Genomic DNA, 23598 nt, shown 5'->3' with positions numbered 1-23598 from the left:
GTGCCCAGAGCCTGTGCTCTGCAACAAGAGAAGCCAACGCGATGAGAGGCCTGCGCACCGCAACAAAAGAGTTGCCTCCACTCACCACAACGAGAGAAAGCCCACACACAGCAACAAAGACCCAACGCAGCCAAAAATAAATAAATATGCTCATTGTATAAAGAGAATGGGAAAAGAAGAGTTACGACTAGCAACTTAGGACAACATTTCTCCTCCAGAAGAAACAAAATTGTATACGAAAGGCAATATAAATTTATTATACTATTCCTGTATGCTATGAATATTTATATAGTCATAATACTGTAAATAATTAACATTATTTAACCTAAAAATGGGGTATAACTATTTTGGTAGGATGAGGGAGGAAAGAGAGCAGGAGAAATCATTTCCCATCTTAGGAAGCCAGTAGATAATTGCTGAAATTGAAAAATTAGTAACAGCAGAAATATGACAGTTAATTATCAGAAGAAAAACAGCTAAAAGATTTGGAAAGTAATTGCTTCTGGAGAGCAGAAATCAAGGGAGAGGATGGAGCAGGAGGCTGCTCTTTAACTTTATTAGCCTTGTAATACTCTTTAACTTTTAAAATTATGTGTATGTAGTATTTTGATAAAAATTGAAATTTAAAAACTATCTACCTTGTAATTCCCTTACTCAAAAAATTTCAAAGAGTTTCTATTTCCTGCTGTACAGATGACAAATTCCTTGTCATTTTTTAAGCCTCATATTATATTCTGCTTTATATGAGCCTTTGCTTCCCACTGAACTGATATTAGCCCTTGAACCCTGAATCACCTTGAGCAGTAGCCTCTTTCTTCCTTGAATCATTCTCCCCCTCTCCTCCTTTCCAAATCCTTTGCTCCTTCCTTTAAGCCCTAGCTCCTATTTCTTCCCTAAGCTTTCCTGGTTTCCCCTCCCCAGGCCCAGTGACCTTTCCTAAACAGCTGTGGCTCTAGTCATCTGTACCATTCATTAGACACTTAAGTGGCCTTTTCTTGTTTGTAATGTTTTTTTTTTTAAGATAATTTCTAAGATGGATTATTATTTTTTTTTAATTTATTTATTTATGGCTGTGTTGGGTCTTCGTTTCTGTGCGAGGGCTTTCTCTAGTTGTGGCAAGCGGGGGCCACTCTTCATCACGGTGCACTGGCCTCTCACTATCGCGGCCTCTCTTATTGCGGAGCACAGGCTCCAGACGCGCAGGCTCAGTAGTTGTGGCTCACAGGCTTAGTTGCTCCGCGGCATGTGGGATCTTCCCAGACCAGGGCTCGAACCCGTGTCCCCTGCATCGGCAGGCAGACTCTCAACCACAGCGCCACCAGGGAAGCCCCTGTAATGTTTCTGACATAACTCTTATCTCCCCAACTGGATTATTGGCTTCAGCCAAGCAAGAAGGACATCATATTACCATTTTATGTACATCTTCTACTATGTATGTTTGATAGATATATGTTTAATATTCAGTTCTCATTCAGCCATCAAAAAGCCTCTGGTTTGAGATCACTACTCTATTCTGGGCATGTCTCAGGACTCCGTACTTTGGTCTAAAAATCTATCTCTGTCAGCCTTAGTGAGGTTGAAAGCCAAGGTTTTATCTCTTTGCTGGTGATACTGTCATTGGTTGGCACAGTGTGCCTGTTTTTATAAAACATAACATGGACGGTGATTTAGGGCAGAGGATATATTGGTTGAGGGTGTGGGATCTGGATTGGTTGGTTTGCATGCTTGTAGGCAATTGTTTGCTATCTCTAGGAATTAACTAATACAGGGAGGGGCAGTCTTGTAGGCAATTGTTTGCTATCTCTAGGAATTAACTAATACAGGGAGGGGCAGTCTATCAGTCTGTGTGGCCCCCAAGATATCAAAGCACCATAAAATATAGAAAACAAAACCCACTTGATACAGTGACGTGCACACTCACACAAAATTTAATTTGCTATTTCAGTGGTTTCTTGGAGCTCCTGAAGACTGTCTGTAGACCCAGTGTTTAAAACCCAGTCTGGGCCCTGGGAGCTCTATGCCTTTGAATACAGTAGTTGAGTTTAGGCTACCTCTTCATAAGAAGGTCTGTAGTTAATTATCTATTAAGGCAACAAAGTGTAGCAGCTGCTCAATTTTTTATGGTAAAGCTTTCCTTTCTACTTTCTTTTGACTTTTACCCTAAGAGCTTATATGTGGGTATTTTGTGCCAAGAGGGATAAGCCTGTATCCCCTAATTGCTACATCAAGTCTGTACTCCTAGGGCTTCCTGATGACATTTTAAATACATGGAAATTTGAATGCATGAACTGTCTGGTGCTGATTCTCTGCTGCATTTCTGCTCTGGCACCTGCTCCTCTCTTCTTGGAGTTTATCCCATTGCCTAATTCTGTACATTGTCTCCAAACCTTTCATTAAGCATTGTTGGAAATTTTGCTTTTTAACCTCAGCATCCCCGCTTATCTTTTCAACAGAAACAGAACTGTCTCTGGCTACTAGGCATTTCCTTGAGTGAAAAGCTCCCCATCTCGCCTTTTCTGACTTTTCAGAGCATGAAATGGCTGTGGTAATCCTGTTGGCCTCAAGGCCAGAGCCTTGCAGAGGCAGACAAAGGGGACACCGTGCTCCCAGCTCAGATCCTCCAGAGTCCAAAGGGAGAAACTTTTTAACCTTAAACCAGCTTGCAGTGGAAAACCTGGCCACCCCTGCTTTGTTTTGGCTGCAGTTAAGAAGGAAGTAAATTCCTAGAGTGTTTCTCCTGCATGTAACCATCAATTTCTTAGTGCCCTGAGTACTGTATTTTGTAGATTTCCAGAGGTTGGGTACTTTCCTAGAGTTCAGAAATCAAACAAAAGTGGTTTTAGGAATTCTGGAGGTGTCCTTCTGCTGGTTGAATGGATGTTTCTCAAAGCCAAAGGTACTCTGGCTCCAAGGCAACAAACTGAGTTGCAACTATGTGGTTTGTGCAAAGTGCTCTTTTTAGGGCACAAGGACTGAGAGGTACTTAAGTCTCTCACAGGGATTTAAGATAGTCCGTACTCTGCTAACAATATAGTAGTAAGAGTCTACACATAGTCAAAGAAACCTTTGTTTCTGTGCTTAATACAGAGTTATCGCACACCTTCTGTGGTAGAGCATCAAGATATTTCATACAAAGATGAGAAAATCATGTGTTGTCTTCCTGTCAAAAGAACCTATTTATGGGAATTCCCTGGTGGTCCAGTGGTTAGGTCTCGACTCTTTCACTGCTGAGGGCCCGGGTTCAATCCCCTGGTCAGGGAACTAAGATCCTGCAAACCGCATGATGTGGCCAAAAAACAAACAGGGAACCTATTTATAATGGAGTGTGGGGATTCAGGTCCAGGGACAGTGTTGAGCAGGAACAGAGCAAGTATACTTGGCTTACAGATTTTGAGTTGGACCTCTGGTGGACTGAATTTTGTACTTGTCTTAAGTGGACTGAATAATGGCAGAGTCCTGCCTGGACAGGAGGGTAGGAGATAGAGCAGAAGGAATATGACAGAATAAGAGAGAGAAACAATATGCTATGGGGCTTCCAAAGAGAGGATCATGTCAGGTTAATGAGATCAGTAGACTTCTTGGAAAAAGGGATTGGGAGAGTCCTTGATCAGGGACGGGGATTGGGGGATTTTAGGAAACATTTGTTAGGAGAGAGAGGAAAGAGTCTAGATAGTAGGAACAGTATGAAGCAAAGTATAAAAGTGGAGATATATTTAAAACATATTTCCAGAAACACATGACTAAAGAGCAGTAAGAGATAAGCACAGAAATGTAGATGGCAGACAGATTGTTGAGGGCCTTGAATAACAAACCAAAGAACCGAGCTCAGTTTAGGCAACGAGGAGCCATTAGAGATTTTTGAGCAGATGAGTGACACAATCAAAACTCTGCTTTTAGGGCTTCCCTGGTGGCACAGTGGTTGAGAGTCCGCCTGCCGATGCAGGGGACACGGGTTCGTGCCCCGGTCCGGGAAGATCCCACATGCCGCGGAGCGGCTGGGCCCGTGAGCCATGGCCACAGGGCCTGCACGTCCGGAGCCTGTGCTCTGCAACGGGAGAGGCCACAACAGTGAGAGGCCCGCATACCGCAAAAAAGAAAAAAAAAAAAAGATGGATTGGAGTGAGGAGAGTGGAGAGGAAGATAGATAGATGGTTTTGTAAAGGACAAGGGCCCATAGCTTAGTGATAACTGCAGGATTCTTTCATGATGTTACTTACTCACACCCTAAGTGGCCTATAGAGAAGTTCGCATGTTGTCATGCATTCTTTATGATGACTACAGACAGAGTTCGTCTTTAAAAGGTATGGGTACCATTATGCTCACTGGCTTTCAGGCATCCCTGAAGAGTGATAGCAGGCCCAGTGTTTCCTTAGGAGTTTATATCAGCAGCTCTGGCAGAAAGGAAGAGACTAAAACATACCTTAAACTCCTTTGCTTTCCCTTGTGAAATATCCCTTTCAAAAACTAGAATTTTGCCACAGGCCTGTCTCAGAAATTTATCTAACCTGACATTAAAAATAAATCTTAGGTTTCTTCAACGTAAGATTTTTTTTTTTTTTTTGTGGTACGCGGGCCTCTCACTGCTGTGGCCTCTCCCGTTGCGGACCACAGGCTCTGGACGTGCAGGCTCAGCGGCCATGGCTCATGGGCCCAGCCACTCCGCAGCATGTGGGATCTTCCCGGACCGGGGCATGAACCCGTGTCCCCTGCATTGGCAGGCGGACTCTCAACCACTGCGCCACCAGGGAAGCCCTGGTAAGATGTTTTAAGGTGGCATCTAAGAGAAAAGCTTAGGGCTGGGCATCTGTTTGTACATTTCGTCTGTGCAGACAGACTGTTCCTAGTGTGAACCCAGGAAGCCTATGGCCTTAGAGCCTCCGCTTTTGTTGGGTACAAAGTTTGTGTGACCATATGCCATTCATAGCTGCCTGCTGGATGGTTTCACCAGTGCAGTAGCTCAGGCTTTACATGGTATAATCACCTTTACATGATTCACTGAGACACAGGATATGTTTCTGTGGGAGAAATCTTTCATGTCAAGAATTCCAAGTAAACGGAATATGGCCGTCTCTGCCCACCTTTGGAATTTAGTGGGACTCCACATCCCAGAGTATTTCACTTTAACCAATTACTGCCTCACCCGTTCTTTGTTGGACAAGGCTTGAAGATTGTGGGGAAGCATTTAAAGGTCTTTACCTTGTGTCCCCAGCTTCTTGCTTGTTTACTTCCTTCCTATCCCCTTTCTCTCTCCCTTCAATAGTGAGAGATTTTTTTAATATAAAGAAGTATAAATACATACATACAGGCACACACATATATAACAAGCATCTGTGCCGCCACACCAAGATTTAATAGTTGTTAACAGTTTGCCCTGCGTGCCTCAATTCTTTTTTTTTTTTCTGGCTGCCACGCAGCATGCAGGATCTTAGTTCCCCCGACCAGGGATCGAACCCATGCCCCCTGCAGTGCAAGCAGGGAGCCCTAACCACTGGGCATCCAGGGAATTTCCCCCCTCAGTTCTTTTTTTTTTTTTTTAAATATGGCACACTTCACGAATTTGCGTGTCATCCTTGCGCAGGGGCCATGCTAATCTTCTCTGCATTGTTCCAATTTTAGTATATGTGCCGCCGAAGCGAGCTCCCCCCTCAGTTCTTAAAAATAAAATCTTTTTAGATAAAGTCGAAGTTCCCTTTGACTTCCATAATTATATTTCCCGGTCTACCTAGAGGCAGCCTCTATCATGAACTTGGTTTATATAATTGCAGTCCCTCTTTTATAACTTAATATGTTAGTAAAATATCATTGCTTTGTGTTTGTTTTTTTAAATTTATTTTATTTTTGGCTGCGTTGGGTCTTCATTGCTGGGCGCGGGCTTTCTCTAGTTGCGGTGAGCAGGGGCTACTCTTTGTTGCAGTGTGCAGGCTTCTCATTGCAGAGACTTCTCTTTGTTTTGGAGCATGGGCTCTAGGCACACGGGCTGCAATACTTGTGGCTCGCGGTCTCTAGAGCACAGGCTCAGTAGCTGTGGCGCACGGGCATAGTTGCTCCGCGGCATGTGGGATCTTCTCGGACCAGGGCTCGAACCTGTGTCTCCTGCATTAGCAGGTGTATTCTTAACTACTGCGCCACCAGGGAAGCCCTGCTTTGTGTTTTAAGAGTTGTATTTTTATAAATGGTATCATACCATATGTATCATTTTTACAACTTTTATAATTCAATATTATGTTTTTCATCAATCCACAATGACACAGTTTGATTGATTTGGTTTGTTCCTTTTAATTGTTGCCTAGTATTCATTTATATACATTATTCCCTATTGAAGAACATGAAACTTTCTAGATTTTTACTATAACAACATGCCTTGAACTTCCTTGACATATGTCCTTGTGTACATCTGTAGCATTTTTTGTAAGATATTCACCCAGAGGTGGAATTGTTCTGACTCCTTTTTAGTCAAATAGCACAGATTTATTGGTTACCAAAGACATAACCCTCTTCTTAGATGTATGAAGGGCATCTCAGAGTATCATTCTGACTGTCACTTGGTAAAAATGGAAAACTTGAGGTTTTTGAATTTTATTGCAAACCCAGGATCAAGGAGTTTTTCTCAAGTCCTTCAACTAGTTAGCTTCATAGAACAAATAAATGTATATGTCGAATATAGGGGATATTAAATGGTAAAACGTACAAGATTTCCATAGATCATTATAAAGGTAACTTCTCACTCTTCCTGTTTTCCCTTTTAAATCTTGTTTTAAAAAACCCCAAAACTGGGCTTCCCTGGTGGCGCAGTGGTTGGGAGTCCGCCTGCCGATGCATGGACGTGGGTTCATGCCCTAGTCCTGGAGGATCCCACATGCCGCGGAGCGGCTGGACCCGTGAGCCATGGCCGCTGAGCCTGTGCGTCCGGAGCCTGTGCTCCGCAACAGGAGAGGCCACAACAGTGAGAGACCTGCATACCGCAAAAAAAAAAACAAACCCAAAAACCAAACAGGTCCACTGTAATTCAGCTAATATCAAAATATGTACTGTAAAATGCTTAAGTCTCTCCCCACCACTCTTATCCTCAGTCCCATTCCCCAAAGGGAATTCTAAGTCCTGCGACTGTACAGTATTTAAAATTTAAGTATAAAGTTGACCCCTTTCTCTCAAGGAGTTCACCATCTTTGGAGTATATCTTTCCAAATTTTTCTCTATGCCTCATCACACACATATATATTTATATACCTATTTTTTTCTTCATTTTGTTTTTTTATAGAGATGGGATCATACAGAACAATATATCAAGGACATCTTTCTGTGTCGGTACATACAGATCTACTTTATTCTCTTGGATGGCTGAATGGTGTTCCATAGTATAATTGACCATAGTTTGTTAAGCTGTTTTTTTCTCGATGGATGTTTCAGTTTATTTATAATTAAAGACATGCTCTTTTTGCAAACTGTAATTGCTTAGTCCCATTCCTGGATGTATATACTGGACTGAAAATTAACATATGATTTGGTTCTTTATAATTCAGCCTGTCCCTATAATAGATATAGATAGTAAGGACTGTCTAGGGCATGTCTTCTCACTTGTGGAAGGACAGTTCATAAGGCTAGCAGTGACCTTCCTTGCAGCTCCCATTGGTGCTCCTCACCCTTTGTAACTGTATGAATGGCAAAATTCTAAGTTCTGCGACTGTACAATATTTAAAATTTAAGTGAAAAGTTGACCCCCTTCTCTCAAGGAGTTCACTATCTTAAAGAAGAAAGAGACCAGGCAGTATCAACTGAAAATTGATGGCTAGGTGTACACAGAGATATAAACACTTGAACTCATTGCAGACTTTATATACAGGTAACCTACAAGATGACAAATGTTTTGTGTTATGAAAATGGCTAATGCTGTGTGGGGAGGGATTTCTCCCTAATTCTGAAAAGCTTCCAGAAGGAGGTGAGATTTTATTTAGATTTTATCCAGATTGTTGTCTAGCTTCTAGGTGCATCCTTCTGAGCAGTATCTCAATATGGGGCTTGTTAATAATGCTTTTCCACTTTGTGCCTGATATTAATGTCTGAACAGTGGATTTTAATTAGGAACTATTTCAAATTAGCTATCTTTATGTGACAAGTGTTGTTCTCCCAGGATCCCAGAGCACACGCCTGGCTCTGGGGACTACTCACGTTTCCGAGCAGTTTGTGGTTTGAAACAGGCCCATTTACCAAGGTCTCTCCCACTTATTTTTGCTCCAGACTTTCCACCAGTTGGTGCCTGCACTTTACTCTTTTTTTTTTTTTTTTTTTTTTTTTTTGCGGTACGCGGGCCTCTCACTGCTGTGGCCTCTCCCGCTGCGGAGCACAGGCTCCGGATGCGCAGGCTCAGCGGCCATGGCCCACGGGCCCAGCCACTCCGCGGCACGCGGGATCCTCCCGGACCGGGGCACGAACCCGTGTCCCCTGCATCGGCAGGCGGACCCCCAACAACTGTGCCACCAGGGAAGCCCCTCTGCCTGCACTTTAGAACAAAGGTCTAGAATCTTTTTTCCACCTCTGATCTGGAAAAAAACAGCCAGACTGGGCCAATAGGACAGAATGTCTTTTTGAGTATCTTAAAGGATCTAGTTACTAAGATTTTTATCAGGCTCACTTTTAGCGTAATCAGGATGTAGTTTTTACAAAATGCTCAACCATCTTCCTTTAAGCAGCTGCCACCACATGGATTAGGAATTACTAACCTTTTGACCTTACTCAAAAAACCCTAGTCCCTTTACAAAAACTAAGTCAGCTGGATGCTTTATCTCAATGTCGCAAGTCCTAAAATATGCAATATTTCCCTTGCACTAACTTGCAGGAAACCCATATGATCCTCGACCTTATAGATGTTTCTTTCACTCCAAAGTGAATGTGAAGTTGGCAGTCAAGACCGAGTATTGTATTCTGTATCCACTTTGTGATCTGACTTCACCTTTGCCCTCCAAGCCCAAGGGTCTTCTTTGTTGGCCCTCAGAGCTTACTCAGCCTTTCTGTCCCTGGGTAAATGGTAATGTGGCAGTGATTGCAGTGAAGTGACACCATGCTGTCCTTGGAGCTCGAGAGTCTCCTCTAAACTGAGTGAGCCATGCTTGAGTTAGAGTCTCACAGGCTTGGGGCCTCTGTGCCTTCCCCTCTGGGAGCAGCCTGTGGCCTCTTTCTTATATGCTGGCCCCAACTGACTCAGCCCAGTAATGCTGTACCCCGTAATGTACAGGTGTGATTTGACAGGAGCTTTTCACCCTTTACAAACTGGGCCTCCTAATGAGAATGTAGGCTCATAGAGCAATAATTCACGTGTAGGTGGCCTGTAAGGAAAGTTTTAACAAAAGAGTTGGTTGAGAAGCTGATTTATTTTCTTGCTTTAACTCTCTTGTCATGTGCTGAGTGGGGGCGTAAGAGGAGGGGCGGGTGGGGAATGGTGCTGCTGAAAGCATTTGTCTTCATTTCTGCCATCTCCCAGTGTTTATTACCCTGTGATCGGCAGATGAGGAAAGCTGCCAGTCAAACCCACGTTCAGCACATTTCCATTTCCCTTCATTGCAGATTTTAGGCTTTTGAAATTTGCATCCTCTTTGCAGCAGTAAAGGTCGTTTCCCTCCTGCTGCTGACAAGCCCAAGACCCTCTGGTCCAATTCTTCTCACTTGTGCTTCCACCAAACAATAAAAGCCGCAGGAGCCTCAGCAATCTAAGACAGGTGATTGGTGAGAGCTCTTCAGTGTTTGAGTTGGTCAGTCGCTCTCTTTATCTTTCTCTCTCACCTCTTATCTCCCTCAGTACTTTTCCCCGCCTCCCCCCACCCCATCTCTGCCCATCCGTCTGCTGCTCAGGCACCCACTGTAAGCAGCCCCGTTGTGCTACGGTGAGATGATGACAGCTTTCCGGACTCCTTTCCTGGCTTCACTCGGGGACCTGCCTAAGCCAGTGTCCTTCCAGCAGCAGAGGTTGCTAGGACCTAAATATAGGAAATGCCAGGTTGTGAGGGATGTTGAAGTGGAGGTAGAGTAATTCTTAATACTCTCATCCACCTGCATGTCTTCAGTCAGAAGTAGAGGCTTTGAGGAAATCCCTGCCTGGTGGGAGTCCAACGCAAGGTTTTTTGTTTTTGTTTTGGGGGTGTTGGGCTTTTTTTTTCTCCGTTTCTCCTGAACACATTGGGGTTTGGAATGCTGTTCCTAAATATCTTTCGGTAGCTTGTGTTCTTGTGAGCTTATTTGTGTTTGTCTTAAATAATGTTTGTGGAAGAAAGGTAATGTTATTCATTTCTTTGAAAATGGATGTTCTGCTTTCATAATTACTTGTCCCAATTACATCATTAGTGTAAGTGTAGATAATTGCTTCATTAGGACATACATATCGAAGAAGGGGAGGTCTACAGAATGGGTGATGAAAACAGGCCTCAGCGTCTTCATCTACCCACGCAGGAGCATCTTAGCTTGACTTCAGAGAGCTAGCAGGTACCAGTCACCCTGCCAACAGTCAAGATTAATCCTGGGTTTTAATGTGATAGGAGGAAGGAGTGAGGACCCAGTGAAGAGCAGCTTACTCCTTTGCTTTAGGCTGGTGATGCTTTGCTGAACTCCTGCTGACACTGGTACCATCAAGGCACCGTGATGTAATCATTGACGATCTCTGAATTGGGAAGCAAAGTAGTCTTGTGGCAGCCCCACCACCTTTGGACTTTCTGGAGCTTTCTAGGTCTATTGGCATGAGCCCTGTGCTCTGTTTGACCTCTTTGAATGACTTTTTTTTTTTTTTTTTTGGAATGGCTTTTTAAGGGGAAATGACCATGCCAGGCCTAGAAGTTACATTCTCCCATCAGACCTAAGGACCACCTGTAGGTTTGAATATGACTGATTTCACACCATGTCTGTGTGAATGACTTTATGTGTGCGCTATCTAGTTGTGCATTCTTTTTTTTATATAAATTTATTTATTTTACTTCTTTTTGGTTTTTTTTTTTTTTTGGCTGCATTGGATCTTCGTTGCTGCGTGCAGACTTTCTCTAGTTGCAGCGAGTGGGGGCTACTCTTCGTTGTGGTGCGCGGGCTTCTCATTGCGGTGGCTTCTCGTTGCGGAGCACAGGCTCTAGGCGCACGGGCTTCAGTAGTTGTGGCATATGAGCTTCAGTAATTGTGGCGCGCGGGCTCTAGAGCTCAGGCTCAGTAGTGTGGCACACGAGCTTAGTTGCTCTGCGGCATGTGGGATCTTCCCGGACCAGGGCTCGAACCCATCTCCCCTGCATTGGCAGGCAGATTCTTAACCACTGCACCACCAGGGAAGCACTGTGCATTCTCTCTTTTAAGACACATTTAAAACGAATGCCAATACTACGTACGTGTTTCCACTTATATGAGGTATCTAAAGTAGTCAGATTCATAGAAACAGAAAGAATTGTGGTCTGAGGGGAGAGTGAAAAGGGAAGTTGTTTAACGGGTATAGAGGTTCAGGTTTGTAAGTGTAAGATGAAAAAGTTCTGTTTCACAACAATGTGAATATACTTAACACTACTGAACTGTAACTGTAACTAACTGTACACTTAAAAATGGCTTAGATGGTAAATTTTATGTTATGTGCTTTTTGCCACAATTTTTAGAAAAGCTAATATCAGATTCTGTGTACTACTTACTCCAGATAGGAAGGCTCTATCCACTGCTCTGGCCCTAATGACCATCAGGTTAATTTCTCTTCCTCCTCTTGGCCTGTTACAAAGCTTACTCTGCTATGGCCACATAATCCTGGTTTGAATTGTTGTTTTGAGAAAAATTTCGATGACACTGTGATGCGTAGAAATCTTTCATAGCTGTTTCTTTCCCCTTCCTTGCACAGTATCTGTATTCCAGGCCTTACTAATATCCTTGTTGAGTTCACAGGCTATATAATTTATTATTTTGTTGGCCTCATCTAATGCCTTTGACCTCAACAATATCTTTCTTGGGTCTGCTCCTAAAGTTCATGATTTGTATGTGGACTAATGCTACCCTTGTTTTTATGAGCAGGAGCTTTAGAGCCTTTAGGAGTTTACTGGACAATAAAATTATGTTGGTTTAGGGACCCAATTCCTGCTAAGAGCACGTATAGTCAGGAATTCTCTGGCGGTCCAGTGGTTAGGACTCCATGCTCTCACTGCCTAGGGCCCAGATTCGATCCCTGGTTGGGGAGCTAAAAACCCCACAAGCTGCAGGGTGCGGCCCCCCCACCAAAAAGGGACACATATAGTCAATGACATCTGTATCTACAAAATACTTACCCTTTAATTTATGTTAAATATGTTTCGGACCTGGGAATTCTCTGGTGGTCCAGTGGTTAGAGCTCCACACTTTCACTGCCGAGGGCGCAGGTTCCTGCAAGCTGCACAGTGAAGCTGGGGGAGGGGAAAATTTTATATATATGTGTGTGTGTGTGTGTATATATATATATATATATATATATATATATATATACACACACACACACACACACACATATATATATTTCGGACCTTTACTGTATAATGGTTGATCTCAACATCAGTTTCAGTGACCAGTTAGAACAGTTATTAAACAGCCTAAGTCTGATAGACCACATACCTTACTGAGAATATTTCCTATGTCATAATTATAGTCACCCATATGATATTTTGGGGGGTCTTTTTTTGTTTTAATTTATTTTTTATTGAGGTAACATTGGTTTATAACATTATATAAGTCTCATGTGTGGAATATAAAAAATAAAACAAAAATAAGTGAACAAACCAAACCAAACCAAACATGTAGATACAGAGAACAGAGTAGTGGGGTTTTATTTTTGTGTTTTTACAGAAAATGATGTCCCCTAATACTCCTCTTTTATTTTAGCCTCAGAAAAAAACAAAGACTCGCTTCAGCTATAGGTGATATATTCAGAATTGTTTTGTTTTGTTTTTTTTAAATTTATTTTTGGCTGCGTTGAGTTTTCATTGCTTCGCGTGGGCTTTCTTCTAGTTGCGGTGAGCAGGGGCTGCTCTTTGTTGCAGCGGGCGGGCTTCTCATTGCGGTGGCTTCATGTGGGCTTCAGTAGTTGTGGCACGTGGGCTCAGTAGTTGTGGCTCACGGGCTCTAGAGCACAGGCTCAGTAGTTGTGGCACACGGGCTTAGTTGTTCCGCGGCATGTGGAATCTTCCAGGACCAGGGCTTGAGCCCGTGTCCCCTGCATTGGCAGGCGGATTCTTAACCGCTGCGCCACCAGCGAAGACCCCAGAATTGATCTTTGAAAGCCTACTTTTTCCTTCCTTTGGAAGGACATAAATCTGTTTCCCTCAACACTTTTATGATTGCTAGGTTCCATGCAGTGTGTTTTCTATAAATAAAAACTATTATCTTAATCTCATGTGAACCTGTGGTTCAGTTATAAAAACATACAGTGGAACATTATTCGACCATAAAAAGGAATGAAGTACTGATAAATGCTAAAACATGGATGAACTTTGAAAAAATTATGCTAAGTGAAAGAAGCCAGACACAAACAGCCACTTACTGTATGATTCCATTCATATGAAATGTCCAAGAGAGGCAAAAATTATACAGACAGAAAATAGATTCACTAATCTCTTCCCTTGCTTAGGGCAAGGGAGGGAGTGGGGCAGAGGGGAGGGGAGTAGCTGCTAATGGGTAAGGTATTTTGGAAGCTAGGGAATGATGAAAATGTCCTGAAATTAGGTAGCAGTGACGGTTGTTGTAAATTTGATTTTGATAATGGTTGCACAATTGTGAGATATACTAAAACCCCTTAAATTATATGCTTTAATTAGGTAAATTATATGATATGTGAATTATATCATAATAAAGCTGTTATTTTTAAACAAACTACATATAGTTTGGTCATTTTCCTCAATGTCAAAACCATAAATGAGAACTAAGAGAAACATCTACCCTTGGAGGAAGTCTTGTTATTTGCCACCAGGAACTCTTTCCAGGTCCCCAGGCTATAGAATAGTTGACTATGATCTTGGATGAGACTTTTTAAATTGGTGATAAGGTGATAAAGTGAGAGTTACAACATGCTTAGTTATATACTCCTTCATGGAACAGATTTAAAGACTGCATTTTTTAAAAAATATATTTATTTATTTTTGGCTGCATTGGGTCTTCATTGCTGTGTGGGCTTTCTCTGGTTGTGGCGAGTGGGGGCTACTCTTCATTGCGGTGGCTTCTCTTGTTGCAGAGCAGAGGCTCTAGGTGCGTGGGCTCAATAGTTGTGGTGCACAGGCTTAGTTGCTCCGCGGCATGTGGGATCTTCCTGGACCAGGGCTCAAACCCGTGTCCCCTGCATTGGCAGGCAGATTCTTAACCACTGATCCACCAGGGAAGTTCCTAAAGACTGCATTTAAATAAAGCTTTCTGGAAAGAGGAATAAATGTTCTTCCTAGGATGCCATTCAATATATACTTATGAAGAATGCTTTTTATGTCCAAATAATCCTGTGTTGTATTGTTCTAAGAATTATTTTTCATGGACAAAAACCAATTTATTATTTACAAAGAACTCAGACAATCTATAAAAAAAACAAAAAAACTTTAAAATACCCAAACATAAAAATACACAAAAGGTGCGGGTAAGCAGTGCACAGTAAAAGAAATAAAATGAGCCAGTAAACAAATACGGAACAAAAAGATGCTCACCAATACTCTTAAATTATTAAAGAAGTGTGAAGGGATACCAAAAGTGGAATTGCCATATTTTACTTCATAAATGGAACAAAAGTTATATTGAATACTGTTTTTAAATAATAGCATTATTGAGATGTAGTTCACATACTGTATAGTTCACCTATTTTAAGTGTACAATTCAGTGGTGTTTAGTATATTCACAGAGTTGTGCAATCATTGCCACTATCTGTGTATTTCAGAACATTTTTATCACCTTGTAAAAAACCCCATGCCCATTAGCAGTCACTTCCCCCTCCCCCCTCCACTTCCCCTGCCCACTCCAGCCCTAGGCAATTTCTGATCTACTTTTTGACTGTTGCTTTGCCTATTCTAGACATTTCATGTAAATGGAATCATATAATATGTGGTCTTTTGTGGCTGGCTCTCTAAGAAGAATTTTGAAAAGTTGCTTAGTTCTTCAGTTGGATCTGCCTTGGGGTTTCTAGTTTCAGTTCTACTGACCAATTAGCAAGCTGGTTCTTGGCTTCATATCACAACCAAGCAGAAGAAGAGTAACTGTGTTTCTCGGCTGATGGCGTGTTTTAGCCCCCAGCCCCATTCTTATTCTGTCTTCCCAGCAGCAGCACAGTCAGACGGCTGTTCTGAATTAGGCCGCCTCAAATGCATCAATTTTATAGGACTGAGATATAATTTAATCACTTCCTTCTTTGTAACTTGCCCTTCTTTAACCTCCCGAATTAGCTTTTCTGATAGATTTGCTAATGATTCCTATTGTTGCATATTTTCACTGTACTGTTGAATCATACTCTTCATATCCCTGCTCCTAGAACAGATCTTGGAGAGAGCCTAAAAAGCTCTTTTGGAAAAAAGGGTCCCTGATTCTCCTTTCCAAGGAACAGGAGAGAAGAGTCTGAGAGAAGCAGAGGTAGAAAGATGTATGCAGACTTGGTAGAGCTCACCTACCATGTGACTGTCATGACTATTAAAATTTTATCCCTAGACACATTCCCAAGGCTTCCAGCCTGCAATTTGAACACAGGACTCAGAGAATGAGACTTAGCAGTTTGGTTTTTGCCATGGTTGTTTTCTTTTTCTTTCTTTCTTTTTTTTTTTAAAGAAGAGAAGGTTTTTTGTTTTTTGTTTTTTGTTTTTTGCGGTACACGGGCCTCTCACTGTTGTGGCCTCTCCCGTTGCAGAGCACAGGCTCCGGACGTGGAGGCTCAGCGGCCACGGCTCACGGGCCCAGCCACCCCGCGGCATGTGGGATCTTCCCGGACCGGGGCATGAACCCGTGTCCCCTGCATCGGCAGGCGGACTCTCAACCACTGCGCCACCAGGGAAGCCCGTTTTTTGTTTTTAATATAAATTTATTTATTTATTTTTGGCTGCACTGGGTCTTCGTTGCTGTGCGCGGACTTTCTCTAGTTGCAATGAGTGGAGGCTACTCTTTGTTGTGGTGCGTGGGCTTCTCATCGTGCTGGCTTCTCTTTGTTGCGGAGCACAGGCTCTAGGCGTGCAGGCTTCAGTAGTTGTGGCACATGTGCTCAGTAGTTGTGGCTCGCGGGCTGTAGAACACAGGCTCAGTAGTTGTGGTGCACGGGTTTAGTTGCTCTGCGGCATGTGGGATCTTCCTGGCCCAGGGCTTGAACCCGTGTCCTGTATTGGTAGGCGGATTCTTAACTGCTGTGCCACCAGGGAAGCCCTCCATGGTTGTTTTCTGATGGTTGGCCAGGATCACTGGATTCAAGTTTCTTTTCCCTTTCATTTTGTCTTTCGTCAGAATAATCTTCATTTACTCTTTTGCTCTGAGGCTCCAGAAGAAGAACTCTGTGGTTGTGAGGTAGAAAGTGAACTGCTATGACTAACAGTATGCTTATGGACAGCCACTCTTTCCACCGTTTCCTAGAACATGAATGAGAGTCTTGGGCTCTCTCTCTCTCTCTCTTTTTAAATTAATAGACTTTTTTTTAGAGCAGTTTTAGGTTTACAGAAAAATTAAGTTGAAAGTACAGACAGCTCCCATATACCTTCCTCCTTCCCCACACACCCATAGCCTCCCCCATCATCAGCATCCTGCCCCAGAGTGATACATTTGTTATAATTCATGAACCAACCTTGAAACATCACTATCACCCAAAGTCCATAGTTTACATTAGGGTTCACTGTTATTGTTGTAAATTCTGTGGGTTTTGCCAAAAATATGGTGACATGATCCACCATTATAGTACCGTACAAAATAGTTTCACTACGACAAAAAAAGTCTCCTTGTGCTCCACCTGTACATTCCTCTCTCCCCCCAAACTCCTGGCAACCACTGATCTTTACTGTGTCCACAGTTTTGGCTTTTCCAGAATGACATATAGTTTAGAATCATACAATATATAGCTTTTTGCTTTTTTCACTTAATAATATATACTTAAATTTCTTCCATGTTTTTTCATGGCTTGATAGCTCATTTCTTTTTAGAACTGAATAATATTCCATTGTATGGATGTACCACAGTTTACTTATCCATTCTCCTATTAAAGGACATCTTGGTTGCTTTTAAGGTTTGGCAGTTACAAATAAAGTTGCTATAAACATCTCTGTGTAGGTTTTGTGTGGACATAATGCTTTCAACTCATTTGTGTAAATACCAAGGAGCATGATTGCTGGATCATATGGTAAGAGTATGTTTAGTTTTGCAAGAAACTGCCAAACTGTCTTCCAAAGTGGCTGTACCATTTTGCATTCCCACCAGCAAGGAATGGGAGTTCCTGTTGTTTCACATCCTGTTCCGCATTTGGTGTTATCAGTGTTTTGGATTTCAGCGATTGTGACAATCCGTGTAGTGGTTTCTCTTTGTTGTTTTAATTTGCAGTTCCCTGATGAGGAATGATGTTGAGCATCTTTTCATATGCTTATGTGCCATCTGTATATCTTCTTTGGTGAGGTGTCTGTTTAGATCCTTTGCCCATTTTTTAATTGGGTTTTTTGTTATTGTTGAGTTTTAAGAGTTCTTTGTGTATTTTGGATACCAGTCCTTTATCAGTTAAGTGTTTTGCAAAGATTTTCTGCCAGACTGTTGTCTCTTCATTCTTTTTAACAGTGTCTTTCACAGAGAAAAAGTTTTTAATTTTAATGAAGTAAAATTTGTCAATTTTTTCTTTTCATGGATTGTACTTTTGGTGTTGTATCTTAAAAGTCTTTGCCAAGCCCAAGGTCACCTAGATTATCTCTTATATTATCTCCTAGGAGTTAGAGTTTTGTGTTTTACGTCTAGGTCTATCCAATTTGAGTTAATTTTTTGAAAAGTGTAAGGTTTGTGTCTAGGTTTATTTTATAGTTTTGTATATGGATATCCAGTTGTTTCAGTACTGTTTTTGAAGAGATTCAATTCTCTATTGAATTGCCTTTGCTCCTTTGTCAAAGATCAGTTTACTATATTTGTGTGGGTTTATGTCTGATCTCTTTTTTCTGTTCCATTGGTCTAGACATAGATCAAGACTAGGTCTAGACATAGATCTAGAGTAGACATATTCTTTCACCAATGCCACACTATCTTGATGACTGTAGTTTTATAGTAAGCCTTGACGTCAGATAGTGTCCTCCAAATTTGTTCTTTCTTTGCATATTGCGTTGGCTATTCTGGATCTTTTGCCTTTCCAGATAAACTTTAGAATCAGTTTTTTGATATTCACAAAGTAATGTTCTAGGATTTTGACTGGGATTGCATTGAATCTATAGATCCAGTTGGGAAGAATTGACATCTTAACAGTGCTAAATATTCCTATCCATGAACATGGAATATCTCTCCAATATTTTTTCAGATCTTTTGTGATTTGTTTCATCAGATAGATCTTGTACATGTTTTGTTAGATTTATACTTAAGGTTTTCCTTTTTTTGGGTGCTAATATAAATGATATTATATTTTAAACTTCAAATTCCAATTCCATTTATTCATTGCTGGCATATAGGAAAGCAGTTGACTTCTATCTTGCAACTTAATATAATCACTTAACAGTTCCAGGAGGTTTTGCTTTTTGCTTGTTTGTTGTTTTATTCTTTGGGATTTTCTACATAAACAGTTATGGTATCTGTGAACAACGAAAGTTTTATTTCTTCTTCTCCAATCTGTATACCTCTTACTTACTTTTCTTGTCTTATTGCATTAAGTAGGCTTCCAGTACAGTGTTGAAGAGGAGTGGTGAGAGGAGAGGAGACATCCTTGCTTGTTCCCAGTCTTAGGGGGAAAGCATATACAGTTAACCCTTGAACAATGTGGGGAGAAAGGGACTCTGACTCCCGCACAGTTGAAAATCCATGTATAACTGTACAGTCAGCCCTCCATATCTGCTGTTCCACACCCTGGATTCAGCCAACTGCAGATCATGTAGTACTGTATACGTATTTATTGAAAAAAATCTGCATGTTAATGGACCCACATCGTTCAAACATATATGTTTTTCTAGGGTCAACTGTCGTTTCTCACCTTTAAATGTAGCTATGGGTTTTTTGTAGACATTGTTTATCAACTTGAGAAGTTCCCCACTCTTCCCAGTTTGATGATAGTTTTTATCAAAACTAGGTTTTAGAGTTTGTCAGGTGCCTTTTCTGTATCTATTGATATGATCATATGATTTTTCTTCTTTATCCTGTTGATGTGATGTATCATATTATTAACTGATTTTGAAATGTTTAACCAGCCTTGCCTACTGGAATAAATCCCCATTTGGTCATAGTGTGTAACTTTTTTTTTATACATTATTGTATTCGATTTGCCAGCATTTTGTTGAGCATTTTTACTTCTGTGTTCATAAAAGATATTAGACTGTAGTTTTCCTTTCTTCAATGTTTTTGTCCAGTTTTGGTATCAGGGTAGTGCTGGCCTCAGAAGCAGTCCCACTTCTGTTTTCTTGAAGAGATTATGGAGATTTGGTGTAATTTCTTCCTTAGGTGTTTGGTAGAATTTACCAGTGAACCCACCTGAGCCTGGCACTTTCTGTCTTAAGAGGTTTTTAATGATTGATTCAGTGTAATAGATATAGGCCTATTCAGATCATCTGTTTCTTCTTGTGTCAATTTTGGTAGTCTGTGTCTTTCAAGGAATTGGTCCATTTCACCTAGCTTATCAAACTTGTGGGCCTTGAGTTGTTCATAATAGTCCTTTACTATCCTTTTAGTGTCCATAGGATCAGTAGTGATAGCTTGTCTTTCATTTCTGGTATTAATAATTTGTATCTTCCCTCTTTTTTTTCTTTGTTAGCCTGGCTAAAGGTTTATTGATTTTATTGGTCTTTTCAAAGAACCAGCTTTTGATTTCATTGATTTTTTTTTTTTTTTCCTCTGTTGATTTCCTGTTTTCAGTCTCACTGATTTCTGCTCTAATTTTGATTATTTCTTTTCTTCTGCTTACTTTGGATTTAATTTGCTCTTCTTTTTCTTGTTTCCTAAAGTGGAAGTTTAAATTATTGATTTTAGATCTTTCTTCTTTTCTAGTATGTGCATTCAAAGCAGTAACATTCCGTCTAAACGCTGCTTTCGCTACATCCCACAAATTTTAATTAGTTGTATTTTCATTTAGTTAAAAATATTTTAGGGCTTCCCTAGTGGCGCAGTGGTTGGGAGTCCGCCTGCCGATTCAGGGGACACGGGTTCGTGCCCCGGTCTGGGAGGATCCCACATGCCGCGGAGCGGCTGGGCCCGTGAGCCATGGCCGCTGAGCCTGCGCGTCCGGAGCCTGTGCTCCGCAACAGGAGAGGCCACAACAGTGAGGGGCCCGCGTACCGCAAAAAAATAAAAGAAAGAAAGAAAAAAATATATTTTAAAATTTCTCTTGCAATGTCTTCTTTGAGCCATGTGTTACTTAAAGTGTGTTGCTTAATCTCCAAGTATTTAGGGATTTTTCCAGTTATCTTTCTGTTACTGATTTCTAGTTTAATTTCCTTGTGTTCTGACAGCATACTTTGTATGATTTCAGTTCTTTTAAATTTGTTACAGTGTGTTTTGTGGACCAGAATGTGGTCTATCTTGGCCTAAGCTGTTTTTCAAGGAGAACATTACTAAGGAGTCTGGGTCCTATGCATTTGCTCTTAATTCTGAAATGAAGTGCTTCTCTTCCTTGGTCCTGGCACATTATTTGGGCCAGTCTCCTACAAAAGAACCTCTGTCTATGAGCTGTTGACTCCAGAGCTATACCTATAGAGGAGAAGCATACAGAGATTGGAGTAAATGATTAAATAATTTTAATGGTCATTTATTAGACACTTACTATTTGCCATCACTTTACATTTATTATTTCAGTAAGTTTTCCAAATAGCCCTATAAGTTGAAAGAATTTTTATTATCTTTTTACAGATAAGGAAACTGAGGTTCAGAGAGATTGATTTACACAGAATGATACTAATATAGGTACTAGCAGGAAGAGTCAAAATCGGGTCCATCTGATTCTGAAGCCCGTATTCTCAGAAACAATGTTAAAAACAGACACATGAGATCCCAGTTCAAGCCAAACTCTAATCCATGGCAGAAATGGAAAACTGGAAGTTTGCTAAAGGAATATTTGTATAATGCTGTGCCTTTTATTGGTTTCTCTCCAAAATCAGTATCTCCAACAGTTTTGGTGCCTTTAGCAGCAAGCATTCCAGTAGTAGTGCTTCCTAAGAGCACCTATCTTGGAGTAAAATGTAGGCTGTATTTATCTAACTTGGAGTTTCCCAACCAGGAATGATTTTGATCCCCAGGGAACATTTGACAATGTCTGGATACATTTTTGGTGGTCACAACTGGGTGACTACTGGCATCTAGTGGGAAGAGGCCAGGGGTACTGCTAAACATCCTACAGTGCACAAGACCCACCCTACCCCCTAAACAAAGAATTATCTGACCCAAAATATCAATAGTGGAGGTTGAGAAACCCTGAGTCTAGCTTGTTCCATTCTGTTATTACTGAGAAAACCTTGATCCCTCAGAAATCCCTCAGCATTCTGTCAGGATTTGGTTTCCAAGGCTAAGTGCCTCCTATGTAAATACTTTGTGGGTCAGTCCATTAATTCATTCTGGCACATTTCCGGTACCTTGAGCTTAGCAGCCAGAGGCCTGTTAAATGGTTGGGCTTTTTTTTTAATAGGGTGCTACTTTTTCTTCCTGATGTTTCTTGAGAGACAGGCTCAGTTGGCCTGCAGCTCTTACAGAAGAGAACCTGGTGACAATACTCTAATCTGTTGCTGGCATCTTTAGCTCCCTAATCTATGTTTACGCGGCACTGAAAATCAACTCTTCCTGCTGCCAGGCCCCATTCCTCCTTAACACTCTGGCACCACTGGCAGAGAATACCTCCCTAGTCTCTTCCACACAGTACAACCATACATGATTATTTTATTGCACAGCTGTTTTCCAGAAGACGTTTCCTGAGGCATGGATATACAGGATGCTTCTGGAGCTGTGAGTTGGAGCCTCAGTCATTTCTGTTCCAGTTGCAGATATATCCACAGTGCTCTTAAAGCATCTGGTATTTTCCTTAACTGTTTTCCTGTTTGTAACTCTCGTCCTCTCCCCCAGATTTTAAGCTCCTACGATATGGGGTTTGTTTTTTCAATTTTTTTCGTATCCTGTCTTAGGAACTAGCATTTCTTTCATCATATACTAAGAAAATCAACTTGCCTTCTTCCATTTTGGGTTATATGCTTTTCTGTTAAAAGTTGGAGGAAATTATAAGGAACTAAAATCATTTGAGAGAGACTGGTGGTCAGAGGTTGATATCAACCATCTAGATAAAGATAAGCAAGCCAGAGGAACAATTCATAAACTCAATGGAATTGAGCCTGGTTCCAAATAAAACTGAATAATTCTTTCCTGAGTAGTGGACCTTGGAATTTAAAAAGTTATTTTCATTATCAAGGAGGCCTAGAAAACTCAAGAAAGTTCCTATTAAGGAAGTCCTATAGGGGAACTTCCCTGGTGGCGCAGTGGTTAAGAATCCACTTGCCAATACAGGGGACATGGGTTCGATCCCTGGTCCAGGAAGAGCCCACATGCTGCGGAGCAACTAAGCCTGTGTGCCACAACTGCTTGAGCCTGTGCTCTTCAGCCCGCGAGCCACAACTGCTGAGCCCGCGTGCTGCGACTACTGAAGTCCGTGCACCTAGAGCCCATCCTCTGCAACAAGAGAAGCCACCACAATGAGAAGCCCGCACACCGCAACGAAGAGTAGCCCCCACTCGCCGCAACTAGAGAAAGCCCTCGTGCAGCAACCAAGACCCAACACAGCAATAAATAGATAGATAGATGGATAGATGGATAAATAAATAAATTTATTTATTTATTTACAAAAAGAAAGTCCTATAGGTAGCTTACCCTCCTCATGACCCAGAGGTTCAGCAAAATTTCCCAAGTCAGATATCATTATTACAGAATTTTCTGTAAAGTTTAAGCAAAGGCATATATTTACCTCATTTAAGTGATATGCCACAGGGCCCTCAATAGGGATTTTTTTTTTTTTTTTTCCTGCATTGGGTCTTCGTTGCTGTGCACCGGCTTTCTAGTTGCGGCGAGCGGCGGCTACTCTTTGTTGCGGTGTGTGGGCTTGTCATTGTGGTGGCTTCTCTTGTTGTGGAGCACGGGCTCTAGGCGTGTGGGCTTCAGTAGTTGTGGCACGTGGGCTCAGTAGTTGTGGCTCACGGGCTCTAGAGCACAGGCTCAGCAGTTGTGGTGCACGGGCTTAGTTGCTCCATGACATGTGGGATCTTCCCAGGCCAGGACTTGAACCTGTGTTCCCTGCAATGGCAGGCGGATTCTTAATGACTGCGCCACCAGGGAAGCCCCGTCAATAGGGATTTGAGGTCAGTGGGTCATTGACAGAACCCTCAAATGCTGTCTTTCTTAGGCCTTCAGAGAAATCATGACCATTTTGAACAATGTCTTTGAACCTGCAAGATTATAAAGAATGTATTGTTTGGATGGTATTGGTTTATCTAAAAC

General features: G+C 41.6%; 1 protein-coding gene and 1 non-coding gene across 6 annotated transcripts in view; one reads left to right on the top strand and one right to left on the bottom strand.

The window, feature by feature from the left end:
* Window positions 1–23598, top strand: part of AMBRA1 (autophagy and beclin 1 regulator 1) — a 174721-nt gene that overhangs the window by 104394 nt on the left and 46729 nt on the right. The window lies entirely within an intron of this gene.
* LOC136127713 (U6 spliceosomal RNA) lies at window positions 5534–5638 on the bottom strand. The gene has a single exon (XR_010656167.1). It is a non-coding gene; the product is annotated as a U6 spliceosomal RNA (small nuclear RNA).

This window comes from Phocoena phocoena, chromosome 8 (genome assembly GCF_963924675.1).
Source record: "Phocoena phocoena chromosome 8, mPhoPho1.1, whole genome shotgun sequence".
NCBI lineage: Eukaryota > Metazoa > Chordata > Mammalia > Artiodactyla > Phocoenidae > Phocoena > Phocoena phocoena.
The sequence above is the reverse complement of the archived record's forward strand: the minus strand, read 5'-3'. Positions and strand labels throughout refer to the sequence as shown.